Here is a 16,273-nt window from a genome sequence, read left to right as displayed (position 1 = left end):
AAGGATCATGTTGTAATTAAGTGATCCTTCTGGTGGCCACCTTTCCTGGCTCTCTAGCTGATACTGAGGCCAGTCTACTGTACAAAATCTTTTCAGTTCACTTTTAGTCATTGGATCTGATTCAAACACTCTCCAATTCATCAGAATGCATTCTAAGGGTGTACACCATACCCTGCCTGTACTCTGTTCCTGCCCCATACCACGGGCTTGCCCTTGACCCACTATAGGACGCTCTCTTGTCTAGTGGGAATTACAACGGCTGGGCGTCCCCAGCCTCAGGCAAAAGTCCACACCACTGGACTGTTCCTACCTTCTCCACAGGACCGGTTCCTCACCGTCGCCCGCAGCTGCTTCTCCACTATCTGAGTGCGTTGCACCGTTGTGTCCTCCAAGGTCAGCCTGACGTGTCTCTGCCGAGGCCCCCGGTAAAGACACCAGTGCGCGCTAGGCATCGGCTGTGACCATCGTCCACCGGCCATTGGAGGAGTCCGGGCAAGGCACAATTTTGCCTCGAGCCCACCCAGGGACGCCAAAACTGTTGCCGACTCAAAGAGCCCAAGGCGGAGCAACAGCGGGATTCGTTGCCCGGTGTGCGTCGCACTAATTATCACACCAGGGTGGAGAAGCAAAACCAGGTTTATTTGAGCCCCAAATAAGGTGTCAGGGAGAATAGCATTCTCAAATCCTGCACACCCGCGCGCAGGCGGGGTCCCAGCATTTATACCCCCCTTGTTTGTGTAAGCCTTTTGTTCGGTTTTCCCCCTCACCCCTCCCTTCCCAGCAGCAGCTACATTAGGTATTACATTTCAGCGTGTTAGAAAAGGTTCTCATGCACAAGCTTATCTATGGCCTTCACAGAACAAACGCATACAGATTTTCCTTCCCCCTCTCCCCCTCCTCCCCGCCGCTTCTGCTGTTTCAAACTCCTACATTTGCAAGCGGAGATTGCTGACAGCTACACATTTTGCTTGCAGTCTGTTAGCATCTTAGGCTGGTTAAAGTTCACAGCATGTAAGAACTTTGGTTCACTTCAGGCCCAAAGTCACAACTTTGGTTTACTCAGGCCTAGTGGCACCAACACACTGACCCTGGGAGTCGGGACAGGGCCTGGTTCTGATCCTGCTGCCAGGGAGCCCCCTCCCCAGGGTGACCAGACAGCAACTGTGAACAATCAGGACAGGGGTGGGGGGTAATAGGAGCCTATATAAGAAAAAGACCCAAAAATCGGGACTGTCCCTATAAAATCAGGACATCTGGTCACCCTACCCCTCCCGCACCGCCACCACTCCCCAACTCACTCTGCCCGGATTGGCTCGGGCTGGCAGCTGCGGGCACAGAGCTGAGCAGAGACAGACAAAGGGAGAAGTTGGCAGAGGGGTGTGGGCTGAGGAGGAACTGAAAGCACATTGGGATCCCGGACCCCTCGTCTCTCTGCCCCAACACCCACCAAAGCCCGGATCCCCCTTTTCCTGCCAGGATGCTGCTCCCTCTGCTGCTCCTCCCCTGGGCATGGGGGGCCCTGACTGGTAAATGGGGACCCCCCCTGCTGTTTTTTCTACTGGGGGGGGTGGGGTAATGCCAGGATGGAGCAGCACCACGCTGGGCTAGTGACCCTTGCCAGGGGTGTAGGAGGAGGAGGGAGGTGGGTTGAGGTCAGCAGGGAGCGTTAAGGAGACTCATTAATCTCTCTCCCCCCCTGCTTTATCCCCCATGTGTTTCCTCTCCCCTCCCCCCAGCCTCCCCTCCTGTCTCCCCAGAGTCCCTCACCCTCCGGCTGCTCCAAACCATCATCTTCCACAACGCCAGCTCCACGGACATGGCGGGGACGGCCCTGCTGGGCGACCTGGAGACCCACTCCCTGGACTGCAGCACCTGCGAGGTCCGTTTCCTGCAGCCCTGGGCCCAGCAGGGCCTGACCCCGAAGCAGTGGCAGGACCTGCAGGAGTTCATCTATAACAATCTGTCCAAATTCATCCGTCTGGTGAAGGCACTGGCTGCGGAAGAAGGAGAGGGCTGTGAGTATGGCGCGGTCTGAGGGGGTCCCTTCCCGCCCCCACCGGGGAGCTGAGAACTGACACACTCACTGCAGCAACTGAGTGTGTCACTGGGGCAAGACAGCCAGGCCCTGGCCCTTAGGGTGAATGGAGCCAGCGTCCCCTAGAGGGGAAGGGCCCCATATCCCATTCTCCACCCCACTGAGCCAGTCCCCCTCTCCGGGGCTGGATTGTAACCTGTGCGCCCCAAAGGGGAAAGGCCCCATGTCCCAGCCCCTGACCCTAGGCTCATGGTCTTTCACGCCCACGTGCGCTACCAAAGGCCTCTGTCAAAGGAGGGGGAAGTGGAAACGAGGGGGGAGGCTGCTCAAGGTGCCACCTGTCCTGCCTCAACCGTGAAAACTGGCACATGGGCAGGAAATGCAGAGCTAAGCTAATGCCTCCCCCAGGGCATGGGACAGAACCCAGCTCGGCTCTGCTCAGCGGCTCAGCCCAGGGTCTGCGCTGGGTGTCTGATGCTGGAGCACTCAGAGCAGGTCCTCGGGCGAGACTTTCTCTCAGGAACCCCTTCACCACCTGCCCCCAAATCTGCTCCACAAAGTCTCCCCTGCGCCTTGCTGGGGCAGAGGTAGTTTCACAGCAATCTGCCTGGGCACGTGCGTTGCACGACAGAGTGACAGCCGGCCGTGCGATCACAGCTCACAGCCGCAGGAACCGCTCGGTGACAGGGCTTGGATGGATCCTCCGGGGGCTCCGAGGTTGCAGCCTCTCCTGCCGAGCGAGTGTGGGACTCGGTGTATCACACCCTGTGTCGCTGCTAAGGAAAGAATCCCTCGCAGGGGTGTGAACTGTCTGTGGGCAGAGGTGCCACCGCCCGGCGTCCCGCTCCACACACAGAACCAAGACCCAGTGACTTGTGTAACGTTGAGAAGCCAAACATGTCCTTGCTACCGGTGCGGCTCTGAGCTCAGGGGAGCCCAGGGCTGTGAGTGGATTGAGGCTCAGGGCCACAGTTTTCTCTAGAGCATCACAAATAACGTTCTAAATAATTAAGCATTTATTTGGGACGGGGTCTCTGTCTCCGGATCCCCCTGATGAAGTGACCCCAAATTAGCCCCAGAAACTCTGCCTCAGGCCCCGATGTCTCACGGCGATTGTGGAGCCGATCCGGCTATGCATGTGGAGGTTAGAACACTGGAAATCAGCTTTAAACAGAACCTGCAACGTAACCTGACCTCGAACCAGGGTCCCCCACAATCCCACCACCATCTTGTGGCCAAACGTCCTCATTGCCCCTGACATTATGCCTTTATTTCCCCCACCACCACCACTGTCCCGGTGACCTCTGGGCGGCCTGTCCTCATCCCCCCTGTCCTTCCTGTTCCAGACCCCTTTGTTACCCAGTTCTCCGTCGGCTGCGAGCTCCACCCCAACGGCTCCTCAAGGGGATTCTGTGATACTGGGATGAACGGCGAGGACTTTGTCAGCTTTGACACGGACAGCGGCAAATGGGACACTCAGCAGGGGAATAAACTGATGCTCAAAGCCCAGGAGATTCTTAACTGCAACACAGTTGTGGCCATCACGCTTCAGTTTGTCCTGAGAATGACGTGTGTCAGTCAGCTCAAGAGCTTTGTCCAGCATGGGAATGAGTCTCTGGCGAGGCAAGGTGAGGCAGGACACCACTCCCCGCTCACTGAGATGCAGCCACCTCTGGGGTGGGGCATGGGAGCTATTTACATGGGGGATCCCTTGCCTAGCTCTGAGGTGCTGCCACCTCTGGGGTGGGGCAGGGGGCTGGTTATCCAGGGCCCCCTTGCCTAGTGTACAAATGCAGCTATAGCTGGGGTGGAGCACATTAGCTGTTCATAGCCGCACTGCCCAGCAGTTTAGGACAGGAAGTGAAGGGGGATCTGTCACCACTGGTAATGCAGGGGGCAGAATTGGGGTCTGGCCAGGACAGCGGGGCCAACGCCTGACCCCGGGGAGCGGAGCTGGGCTTGGCGAGTGAGTCCCTGAGGCTCAGGCTGAATCGTCCCCTCTCCCCCCCGCCCCGTCTCTCTCCTCCTGTCTCAGAGCGGCCGGTCGCCGTGGTGTTTGCCCGAGCGCCTCCCCCAGCCGGGACCCCCGTGCCGGTACTGCTGGTTTGCCGGGTCACCGGTTTCTACCCGCGGCCCATCCGCGTGGCCTGGCTGCAGGACGGGGAGGAGGTGGTGCCGGGCTGGTGGCTGAACTCCAGCGGGATCCTGCCCAACGCGGACCTGACCTACCAGCTGCGCAGCTCCCTGGGCGTGGAGCCGGGCGCCGGGCACAGCTACGCCTGCCGGGTGCAGCACAGCAGCCTTGGGGGCCAGAGCCTGCTGATCCCCTGGGGTAGGTGTACGTGGTCGTGGTCTCTGGGGGCTTTTCCTGCATGTCCTGAGTGGGACGGGGGTGGGTGCAGGCAGCGGGATTGGGGCGGAGGGAGGCAGAGGGTGTGGGTGGGTGGGTGGGGATGGGCCGGGGGAAGCAGGTGGAGGAACTGAGGGGGACCTGACTGGGACGGGGGGAGCAGGGTGGGGGCTGAGGGAGATGGGACAGGACTGGGACGGGGGAGCAGGGTAGGGGCTGAGGGGAGCATGAATGGGACAGGGTAGAGAGAGCTGTGTGGAGTGGGGCAGGGGAGGATTCGGGGGTTGGGCAGAGGGACAGGGTCTGGAGGGGATGAGACAGGGGAGCAGGACTGGAATGGGAGGAAGTTGAGGGGGTGGGACAGCAGGAGGAGCGATGGGGGTGGGATGACGGGGGAGGCTGAAAGAAGAGACTTGGGGTAGGGCAAGGCTGAGGGCAGTGGGTGGGGGGGGCACACCGGGGACTGTGGGGGAGGCTGATGGAACAGGGTGGGGGGCTGAGGGGGATGGGTTCAGGGTGGGAGGGACAGGGGGGAGTGCGGGGGAGGCAGAGGGAACACGGTCCGGGGGGCTGAGGGCCGGGGGGTGGGAGGCACAGGGGGGACGGCGAGGGAGGCAGAGGGAACAGGGCCCACACTCCTGTCCCAGCCCAGCACCCCCTGTTTTACAGAGCAGAGCAGGCCCTGGGGCCCCGGCCTGGCCGTGGGCATCACCCTGGGGGTTCTGGCTGTAGCCGCCGTGGCCGTGGTGCTGTGGCGGAGTAGACATAGGTGAGTCCTCCCCTCTCTGGGGTGGGGGTGGGGCCGTTACACCCCCTAACCCATCCCCTCTGCTCTCTCCTTCCACGGGCTGTCAGGACGTTAGACCAGGGGAGTCCAGAAATTGGGGGGGTGGCACAGGCCTGGGCGTGGGGATCAGCCCATCTCTTGGGGACCTGGACCTTGGAGCTGGATCCCTGCCCAGCTCCGTGAGGGCCGGTCTGGATCAAAACCGCTGGGAGATCGGGGCCCTGGGTGGGGGGTGGGATTCTCCTCCCTCTGGGACGTTCGGGGGGTGTGACGGAGCGATTCTGGCGGGACCCAACTGAGGTGCCAAATCAGGACCAATTGCTTAAACAGGGCAGTTACAGCCCTAGGCTGGGGTTTTTCCACTTCTAAGGCAAACCAAACCAGCCAGACAAAAAGGACTTTGGTCTCACCCCACTGGCTAACCACAAGTCACACAAGCAATTTCCTTAGACACTCCAGTCTCCCAGTATCCCCACCAGTGCACTCGTCCTGGGGATAAATGGTTATGAAAACCAACACCCCAATAAAAGAAAAAGGTTCTCTCAATCCCAAAGGACCAAGCCCCAGACCCAGGTCAATATACACATCAGATCTTACCCACAAATCACGCTGTTGCCAATCCTTTAGAATCTAAAATCTAAAGGTTTATTTACAAAGGGAAAAAGGTAGAGATGAGAGGTAGAATTGGTTAAATGGAATCAATTACATACAGTAATGGCAAAGTTCTTAGTTCAGGCTTGCAGCAGTGCTGGAGTAAACTGCAGGTTTAGATTAAGTCTCTGGAACATCCCCCGCTGGGATGGGTCCTCAGTCCCTGGTGTAGAGCTTCAGTTTGTAGCAAAGTCCTTCCAGAGGTTAGAAGCAGGATTGAAGACCAGATGGAGATGATGCATCAGCCTTATATAGACTTTTCCAGGTGTAAGAATCCCTTTGTCCTCACGGTGGAAACTTACAGCAAAAATATGGAGTCTGGAGTCACATGGGCCAGTCCCTGCATACTTTGCTGAGTCACAAGGCGTGTCTGCCTTCTCTCCATGGGTCAATTGTGTAGCTGATGGCCCTTTAATGGGCCATCAAGCCAGCTATGCCGGGCTAACATCAGCTTTGTCTGGGACACTTCCCAGAGGCAGAGCATAATACAAAATATAGACATTACAGAGCCAATACTTATACTTAAACTACAAAATGATACACAGACATACAGACAGCATAATCATAACCAGCAACCCAGAACCTGGTCTTAGACATCTTATATGACCCCCTTTACTTAGGATTTGGTGCCACCACAGGACCTTGGTTGCAACCCATGTTCTATATGGTTCCCATTTATATCAATAACGTCACAGGGGGTGTTGGACACTTGGGGACGCTGTGAGATCGCTGGGATCCAGGAACCGCAGGGAGCCAGCACTGGCCTGTGCCATTCAATAAACCCTTCAGGGTGGGGCAGCCGAGGGGAAGAGGGTTTGAGCAGGGGTGTTGGGCGCCAGGACTCCTGGGTTCTATCCCCATTTCTGGGAGGAGAGTGGAGCTCCTGCTCAATCAATGACAATAACCGTTATTTACTAATTCCCATTTGCATGGAACAGCTGCATCCTCCCCTCAGGGCCTTGTGCATCACTGTCTGTTCCCGGAGCTCTGCCCTGCCCAGCTCCCTCTTTTCTATGGTCCTGATTTGTGATCAGATGGAGGGGGAGGGTGGGACATAGAGACAGGCGGGGCCAGGGGGGTAGGAGCAGACCCTGGTCCCGAGACCCCATCTCCCCGGGGCCAGAGAGTTAGACAATCCCTGTCTCTGTGCCCATGGGCGTTTCCCCTATGAAATAGGGGTCCCAGCCCCACCCCGACCTCCTGGTTTGCTCCGTGACGGGGTTTTACCTCTCAGGGATTGAAATGAAACGGTTCGAGAACAGGCAGGAGCAGACGGCCGGGGTGGTGTTCACGGAGCTGCTCCACAACAGAGACTGCACCTTCCAGATCCGGCTGATGCTGGCAATGACCCCCCGGCGCAGGGACGTCTACACCTGCCGGGTGGAGCACGTCAGCCTGCGGGGGCCCCCTCACTGTGCAGTGGGGTAAGAGCCTCTGAGTGTGGGGCAACCCCTGAGCCCGCTGGGGCACCCCTAGCTCTGTGGAGCCCCCTCAGGGGATGGGCCGGGTCAGATCCCCATCCCCACCCCGGGGGCAGACAGCGGGGACGTGACAAGGGGAAGGAGAAGCTGGGCTGAGCCCGAACCACCCGTGCTCTTGTTTTCACAGAAGCACCGACTGACTCTGCCAGGGGCAAGATGCTGGCTGGGGTCGGGGGCTCCGTGCTGGGGTTGCTCTTCATGGTCCTGGGATTGCTCGTCTGCCTGAGGAATAAGAAAGGTGAATGGCTCCGGGATGGGCCCAGCTGTTGGACCACAGAACAGGAACGGAGTCTGACAGCCAAAATGCGATTGTAAGCAGAGCTCTCTTTATTCTATCCCAGCATGCTTTTATACATAGTTTCATTCAGCAATCAGGTAATGATCAATTGGTTAATTAAGGTAACAGAAACAACTGTAACTAGTTGGGATAATTAACATCCGACACACCTGTCTAGCTCCTTCTCCTAATTACAGTTAATTAACTAATGAAAACAAACCCAGAGCCAGGTCTTTACACGCAGATCCAGCATAATTAATTTATCTCAGAAGCAAAACAACCTCAGTGTTTCTCATTACTTATCCCACATCTCCCCCCTTTATTCAAAATCAAAAAGAAAAAAGAGAGAGGAAACATTCCCAACTCATAATAACATAACGCTATAACCTATCACACAAAAAAAAATAAGGATTAATAAAATCAACCTGTATGACCATACAATCCTTGGCATAATTCCAAAAAACATCAAACGAACAAAACAAAGACACAATAAACAGAAGATGAGAAAAATTCTACAAACCCCCCCCCCCTTTTTTTTTTTTTTTTTTTTTTTTTTTGAATTGTATCCCTCAGCTGTCAGGTGATCAAGCTGACACTGAGGGTGGGGGGTCTTTAAGAAAGACACATCAAATCACATGACAACACGACAACGATTCTGGCCAGAAAACAGACAACACAAAACATAACAGAGAACACAAAACATCATGGTACACTAAATACCTATATAGCCACACAAATTTTCTTTCAGACACAAATCATTCCAAGCGAGTAACTGATTCACGGAGGATCAGACTGAAAAAGTCCTGGCAAAGCTAACAAACAGCTCTCCTCCGGGGGCTCTGGTTCCGCGACGTCTGAGCGCGTCTCGTGAGGCTCCTCCGCATCTGCCTGCCGTCGCTCCGGAGGACGCAGCCAAGGCCGGACCCACTTCGCTGGTATCCACCTGGGACCTGTATCAGTGGCAACACACGCATAACCCCTGCCCCATGTTAGCAAGTCAACTGGTCCTTTCCATATTTGCTGCTGATAGTCAAACCACTTGACCAAGGGTCGGGGGGCCATACCCTGCTCTTCCCCAGTCATCCCGCTGATATGTTTAATTGCAGGGGGTACCTGGTTGTTTTTACCAACATGTAACCAGTTAAGTACATAAAGAGCTTTCAGTAAGCGAGCGGCAGGCGTCTTGTCCAAAGCGTCTGCCCGTTCACTACGAATCCCCCCTTTTTGTCTTAAGAGGAGCGCCTTCAAAGAGGCGTGAGCACGCTCAATAATAGCTTGCCCAGTAGAATTGCCAGGTACACCCGTAGAATGCTGCACACCCCAGTGGGAAAGAAACTGGGCAGTGCGATGAGAAACATAACCCCCGCCATTATCAGTCTTAATGAGGGCAGGAACCCCCATCACGGCAAAGCATGCTTGCCAATGCTTAATCACATCACGAGAGCTAGTAGAGGCCATAGCTGTCGCCCAAGTAAAGCCAGAAAAGGTATCAATGGTAACATGAATATTGCGCAAGGTGCCGAACTCAGCAAACGTGGTAACATCAGACTGCCAAACTTGAAGTGACAATAGGCCACGGGGATTAACACCAGATACAAGGGGCAATACATGCTGTTGACAATCAGGGCAGGAGGCCACGATAGCACGAGCGTCAGTAATAGAAATCGCAAACTGACGTGCTAAAGCACGGGCAGACTGATGAAAAAATTCATGGGAAATCCGTGCCTGGGCAAATGAATTCGGAACATGGGCAACGCCAACTAACTGATCAATCAGCGCATTGCCCTCGGCAAGACCATCTTGTAATCCAGAGTGGCTCCTAATATGCATAACAAAATAAGGGCACCGTCGAGCATTTAAGAGATGCCATAACTGAAGAAGAGCAGTCCATAAAACAGAATTCGTAACACGGCCCAACAGGGAGCGTTCTAAACGCTGAAGCACACCTACAGCATACAGAGAGTCACTGACAATATTCAAAGGGGCATCGGGCCATTTTTCAAAAGTGCGAACAATAGCACGAAGCTCTAGAACCTGCAGGGAGCCTTCAGCAAGAACAAACTCGTGATGCCAATGGCCGTCAATAAACCAAAGAAGTCCTGCACGCTGGGCACTGCCACTGGCATCGGTGAAAACGGTGAGACCAGCAACTGGACTAGATCGCAACATTAGGGCTTTTTCCAGAGGAAGCGTGGTAGCAAAAATTCGGTGTGAGGGAAAATGGCTACTAAAGTAACCGGCGTAATCCATGGTGGCAAGTACAAAAGAAAGGTGAGTAGCAAGCAACTGAGTCACAGTAACATCATCAAAGGGCAAATAAATGGTATGAGGGTCAATACCTGCAATGGCCAGCAAACGGCATCGGGCCATAGAAATGAGGTGAGCAATTGCATCAAGCCGCGTAGTCACAGTTGTGGTATAGTGCGAAGGTGGAAAAAGCCATTCAATGCCCACCAGTGGATCGGAAAGGGCCTCATGCCATTGAAAAAGTAAAGCTTCCAAAGAGGCATCTTTGGAAAAAATTGCCAAAAAAATGGGCAAGTCCGGATAAATACGCCCCGAATAACGTGTTGCAAGTTTATCTGCAATATTTCGTAAGGCAACCTGGTGCTGATTCTGCAGAGAGCGAGGTTCATCCGGAGCACGTCCACCTTGAAGCAGTTGAACCAAGGGTGCAAGATCCTCATTAGTTATACCACAAAGACCGCGAACCCACTGCAAATCGCCCACCAAGCGCTGAACGTCATGTAAATTATGAATATCCATCCGAAAGGTCAAATTCTGCGGGCGTACAATTGAATCCGTAATTTCCATACCAAGATACCGATATGGGGCTTGCCGCTGAAGTTTTTCTGGAGCAATTACCAGCCCAGCCTTTCGCAAAACTGAGTCAATTTCAGCAATCGCCACATCCACAGCAAAATGGGCGCCAGTAAACAAAAGATCATCCATATAATGATAAATAATCCAATCAGGGTGCACCAATCGCAGGGGTGCTATAGCCCAAGCAACATAAGATTGACAAATGGTAGGAGAATTTTTCATACCTTGTGGTAGAACAGTCCATTGATACCGCCGGGCAGGTGCAGCCTTATTTATAGAAGGCACAGAAAAGGCAAATTTCTCGCGGTCCGCGGGATGCAAGGCAATGGTAAAAAAGCAGTCCTTTAAATCAACAACAAGCAGAGGCCATCCATGCGGAAGCATAGTAGGTGTGGGCAGCCCAGGCTGGAGGGCACCCATATCCTTCATAACAGCATTGACAGCGCGTAGATCTTGTAACAAACGCCAATGCCCAGACTTTTTGGGAATGGTAAAAATAGGGGTATTCCAAGGGCTAACAGAAGGTTCAAGGTGGCCCATAGCCAATTGTTCCTGCACAAGTTCATGCACCCGGGCGAGCTTATCTTTAGGCAGCGGCCACTGAGCGACCCAGACCGGCGTGGTGGTTGTCCATTCCAGTTGTAGGATCGGTCGCCCCTCAGTGGCCGCTAAGCAAAAGGTGAATTTTGCAACACAATGCCCCACTGACTTAAACAGTCCCGACCTAAAAGCCATATCGGAGCCGGCATTACATAGGGGCGAACTTTTGCGCTTGTGGCCGGATCTTCCACATCAGAAATGGTAATGAAATTTACACTAATGCGAGTCAATTGAGTCCCACCAATGCCGGTCACCGGTGTGGCGGCATCCCGCAAGGGCCAAGATTCCGGCCAAAACCGAGCGGGGACTATAGTCACATCGGCCCCTGTATCCAGCAAGGCGTCATGAATAATCTGCCGCCCATCGGACCCTTGAAGCCGAACAGTACGGGTGGGCTTGCGCGAAGTAATGTCCATAACAAAAGCAATTTGGGGAGGGCTAGTGGATCCAAATCCTCGGGACCCACGATCAATCGGGGTCGATCGGGGTACACATCCCTTGAAGGGTATTAGTTGAGCAATGCGCGTACCAGCAATTATAGTTACAGGGGGGCAGAGGGCACGTACCATTATCCCAATGTTCCCGGTATAATCAGCGTCAATAAGGCCAGGTAAAACAAAAATACCCTGTTTTGATGTAGACGAACGGCCAATCAAAAGAGCACTTAGTCCAAATCCTAATGGGCCATCAGTGTTAGAAGGAAGAATTTGAACTTTATCAGTCTCTAGAACTACATCTGATGCTGTGGCCAGGTCCACTCCGGCACTGCCACGGGTTGCTCCGGTGAGGTGTTCCAGGCAGCCGGGTTGGTAGGTGGAGGTACTTGTATCGTCGCGCTCCTCCGAGGGGCGCTCCGTGATCCGTTTCCCGGCAGCGGTGTTCCATCTTTCTTGTAACGCGCCCAGCAATCATTGGCATGATGTCCGAACTTATTACATCGTGCACAAGCACCAGTTGCAGAGTTAGGAGACATATCAGAGGTTCGCTGCCCAAACCTATTACGTCGTGTACAAGCGCCTGTTGCAGCTCTAGATGACATATCAGAGGTTCGCTGCCCATTTTGCATTGGGCAATCCCGCCAGAGGTGCCCGGGTTTTCCACAACTAAAACAAGGGCCAGCCGGCCGGGTCGATCTTTTTGCCCCCCATCGTCGCCCGAGCAGAGGTCGTAACGTCACGGCTAGTGCAGAGGCCTGTGCCTCAGCATGAATTGCTGCCTTATCCGTCTCCTCAAACATAGTGGCCTTATTACATGCTTCAATCATTTCCATTAGGGACGCAGTTTTGGGCAAAGTAGCTAAGATACGGCGGCAAGTGGGATTCGCATTCTGGGTGGCGAGATCAAGGCCAACTGCAGTCCTGGCTTCTGGCGTCAGATTAGGGGATCTATCAATAGCTTCTCGGAGACGATCCAAAAAGGTGGAATATGGTTCTGATAGGCCTTGAGTAATTTTAGCGTAGGGCGGGTTCGGCTTCCCCATCTGGGGCACCGCCTTAAAGGCAGCCAAAGCTAGTTCCTGTGATTGCTGCAGTATTCGGGGGTCCAGATGGGCTTGCAGATGTGGGTCAGCAAAACGACCGGCTCCCAAAAGCATCTCAGTAGTGGCCACGTGCCGGGGATCACCGTCCGGTAGATCCAGATTGTGGACAAGGGCCAAGTCGATTCTCTTGGCCCAATCATCTTTCCACAACAGTTTTTGCGTGGGTGTAAGAAGTAGATCAGCTAGTTTAATTGCATCATATGGACACATCGCCTGGCCCGTAAATACCTGTTCAATAAGAGACTGTACATATAGATTATCTAGTCCATAAGCCATAATTGATTTCTGTGCCTCACGGATCAATTTCCAATCCAAAGGGGCCCATTGTCGGTGATTAGGATGTTGAGGGTCTGGCGTAATTACTGGAAAGGCCTCAGGTGTCAGTCCTTCAAGGATGGCTTCCTTTATGACCCCATGCCAACGCTGTACTGGGTCCGGAGGGTCCCCGGGGTCAGGTGGGGCAGAAGGGCAAGTCGGACGAAAACACTCGTGAAGACTTGACCGTGATGATCCAGCTGGAAAACCTTGTTTTTGATCCAATTTGTTAAAAATGGCCTGCAGTTGTCGACCCTGGCGCTGCAGTTCCTCATAAAGAGCATCAGACCGGGTAAACTGAGTGAAATCAGAACATGGCTGTGATGGCATATGTTTCACCCGAGCCTCCTCTGCTTCCCCGCATTCATGACACCCCCAAGTCCCGTGGATACGGCACGGCTTTGAAAGGGGTGCATATGGCAAAGTTGTCTCCATAGGCTCGGGTGTATCAGGCGGTAGCGGGACCGAAGCAGGATCAATTATATCAGGGCCAATAGCTACGTTGGAGGGTAATGGCATCGTAGCAGAGGCAACATCGTCCATAGGGAAGGGGTCGGAAGCCAAGGGTATTACTGTGTCTTCACCACCAAAAAAATCCCTGGCTCCAACCGGCAAAACGGAGGGTATTCCGGGCGTTGGGTGACAAAGGTCTGAGAGAGCCGCCTGTACTCCTGCCTCGGCTGCAAAGGCTTCCACTATCTCTGTTGTCTTCTTCCATATTGGACTCAGGGAGAAGGCTTCCTTGTCACCCTGAGCCACTGATTTCCAAAGTTCACAGCCCATCCGCTCCCACACAGTTTTATCAAATATGGTATTGGGTGAAACAGAAAGTCCCCTTGAACGTCCCCACTGTAGTAAGCGGGATAATGCATCAGAGGGGAACTTTTCTCCCCGTCGCTCCGTGATGCGTGTCAGAATTTCATGCACCATTTTCTCCTCTGCAGACGCAGCGGCTCCCATTTTTAGTGCTCACCTCTAGATTCAGGTGTGCCCCCTTTTTTTTTTTTTTTTTTTTTTTTTTTTTTTTTTTAAACGCCCTGCAGCTTACCGCTCGGCACTGGGCTTCAGGTGCTTCTCTCCGTTTGGACGCTTTATGGTTCCCAGCCGTACAATTCTGTTCAGATGCGTCCTTCTTCTTTGGACGCCCTGCAGCCGCCGCTTGACACTCAGGGGCGCTTTTCTTTTTCGGACGTCCTGCGGCTTTTTTTTTTTTTTTTTTTTTTTTTTTTTTTTTTTTTTCTCTCTCTCTCTCTCTCTCTTGGACGCCCGACGCTGAAACTTCAGGCGCGTCCCTCTTTTTCTTTTTATCAACTCAGGCCACCAACACTATCTTCAATCATCACATCGGGGTCACCATTTGTTGGACCACAGAACAGGAACGGAGTCTGACAGCCAAAATGCGATTGTAAGCAGAGCTCTCTTTATTCTATCCCAGCATGCTTTTATACATAGTTTCATTCAGCAATCAGGTAATGATCAATTGGTTAATTAAGGTAACAGAAACAACTGTAACTAGTTGGGATAATTAACATCCAACACACCTGTCTAGCTCCTTCTCCTAATTACAGTTAATTAACTAATGAAAACAAACCCAGAGCCAGGTCTTTACACGCAGATCCAGCATAATTAATTTATCTCAGAAGCAAAACAACCTCAGTGTTTCTCATTACTTATCCCACACCCAGCAGCCCCAGGAAATGAGCCCCCAATGGGGCCATGGCCCAGTAGCACTGGCGGGTTTCACTTGAATGTTGATTCACCGCAATTTACGTTAGCTTCCCCTTCAGGCTCAAATCCAGTTTTCTAGCGACCGAGGAACTTCCTGCCCATCTCTCGGCCCACGTCCAGGAAGTGCGGAGCTAATCCCAGCCCCTGGCTTCCCATACATCTGAGTCAGACTGTTCAAACTCTGAGCTACGGTTGTGGCCTCCTGGCCTCCCCCCGACTTCTCCTCTCCTGGAACCTCAGGTAGTTACAGACACAGCTGAAGTGTTCGCAAATCAGTCAGTTCCTCTCTAGTTATGAAAAAAATACACTTCCCCTTTGAAAAATATGGAGACCAAACTCACTTGAGAAACGCACCAGAAACTGATGAACTTCTGAGCCTGAATTTTGGGACTTTTTTATGCTACCCTCTAAGCTGCTTCCCTTTTTGCCTAAACGTGAGAAACAACGTGCAATAACTTGCAGGTCAAAATCCTGAGTGGATGATGCTGATTCCAGAGAAATTCCCCAGACTCCATTTTGTATCCTTGGCTTCCATTTTAAGTAAGCAAGAATCACTCCTCTATTTGAAGCTGCAGGTCGCATAGCTCTAAAAATAGAATTGGCGGGAAAACCAAAGTAGGGGAAAGGTCAGATCATAACTCTGAGGTAAACAACGGCTTCAGGCTGAAATTAGATCAGACCGTTTGGAACGTGGGCAGTTGTCATGCGCAAGAAAGTCCTGACGGGTCGGTATAAAAGTCAGTGTGTCAGCAGACAGCCCAGGGGTAGGTGGAGAGTGAGTGGACGGTGAGGACAAGGAGAGAAAAGCAGAGAGGAGCTTTCTTGAGCCGTCCATGCATCCGACAGCCGAATGGAGAGCCGGCGGAGCAGCCGGAGAGTGTCCTGTCCTGTCCAGCAGCAGAGGGAGAAGACGCAGAAACCCAAGGAGAACGCAGCAGGGGCAAGAGCAAGCACAGGAGAAACAAGCATCAAGGGAGTCAATTGGCCGTAGCTCCATCCAAGTCAATGGGGCCAGATCCCTGCTGGGATCAGTCGGCCGTAGCCCTTCTGACTTCAGTGGAACGGATTTCCAGAAGCTCAGTACCTGGCCCCACTGGGCTCAGTGCAGGCGCGGCCACTTGACGCCGGCTGGGATCTGGCCCTGAGGTTTTCCCTTAGCTTATTTTAAAACAGTTCTATCATGTCAAACATTTCTGGAGCACAAGAGCTTGTGATAAAATGTTATTTCAAAATGTTTTAAATAAAGCATTTTTAATGAAAACTCTCTCCTGGGAAATGTCCTTTCGGTGCAAAAAATGGCTTTCAACAGAAAAAATATCTTCGTGAACTATTCTCATTGACAAAAACAATATTTTAAAAAGGAAAATTCTTTGGGAACAATGTTTCTCTTTAGCAAAATTATTTTCAGAAAAAATCATTGTGGAAAATGATGTGTTTTCCCGTGGACAGAAAGTGTGTGTGTGTATATGCGTATATGTGTGTGTGGTTACCTCTCTATATAATAGCTGACACAGTATGCTCCACCCCAGTGCTAGCTGCATTTATGGGAAATAATTATTTTTCTTGTGAAAAATAATGTTATATATATATATAAATACGTGTCAAGCTTCACCCCACTGGTAGTTGCGTTTATGGAACATATTTTCTTTTCCTAATATCAATGTTATTGAAACAAACACATTTGCA

General features: G+C 52.7%; 1 pseudogene; it reads left to right on the top strand.

Moving 5' to 3' along the window:
* Window positions 1–1,083: 1,083 nt before the first annotated feature.
* LOC123345818 lies at window positions 1,084–15,788 on the top strand (annotated as a pseudogene).
* Window positions 15,789–16,273: the final 485 nt, after the last annotated feature.

The sequence above is a fragment of the Mauremys mutica genome, chromosome 12 (assembly GCF_020497125.1).
Source record: "Mauremys mutica isolate MM-2020 ecotype Southern chromosome 12, ASM2049712v1, whole genome shotgun sequence".
Taxonomy (NCBI): Eukaryota; Metazoa; Chordata; order Testudines; family Geoemydidae; genus Mauremys; species Mauremys mutica.
This window is presented reverse-complemented; position numbering and strand designations above follow the sequence as displayed.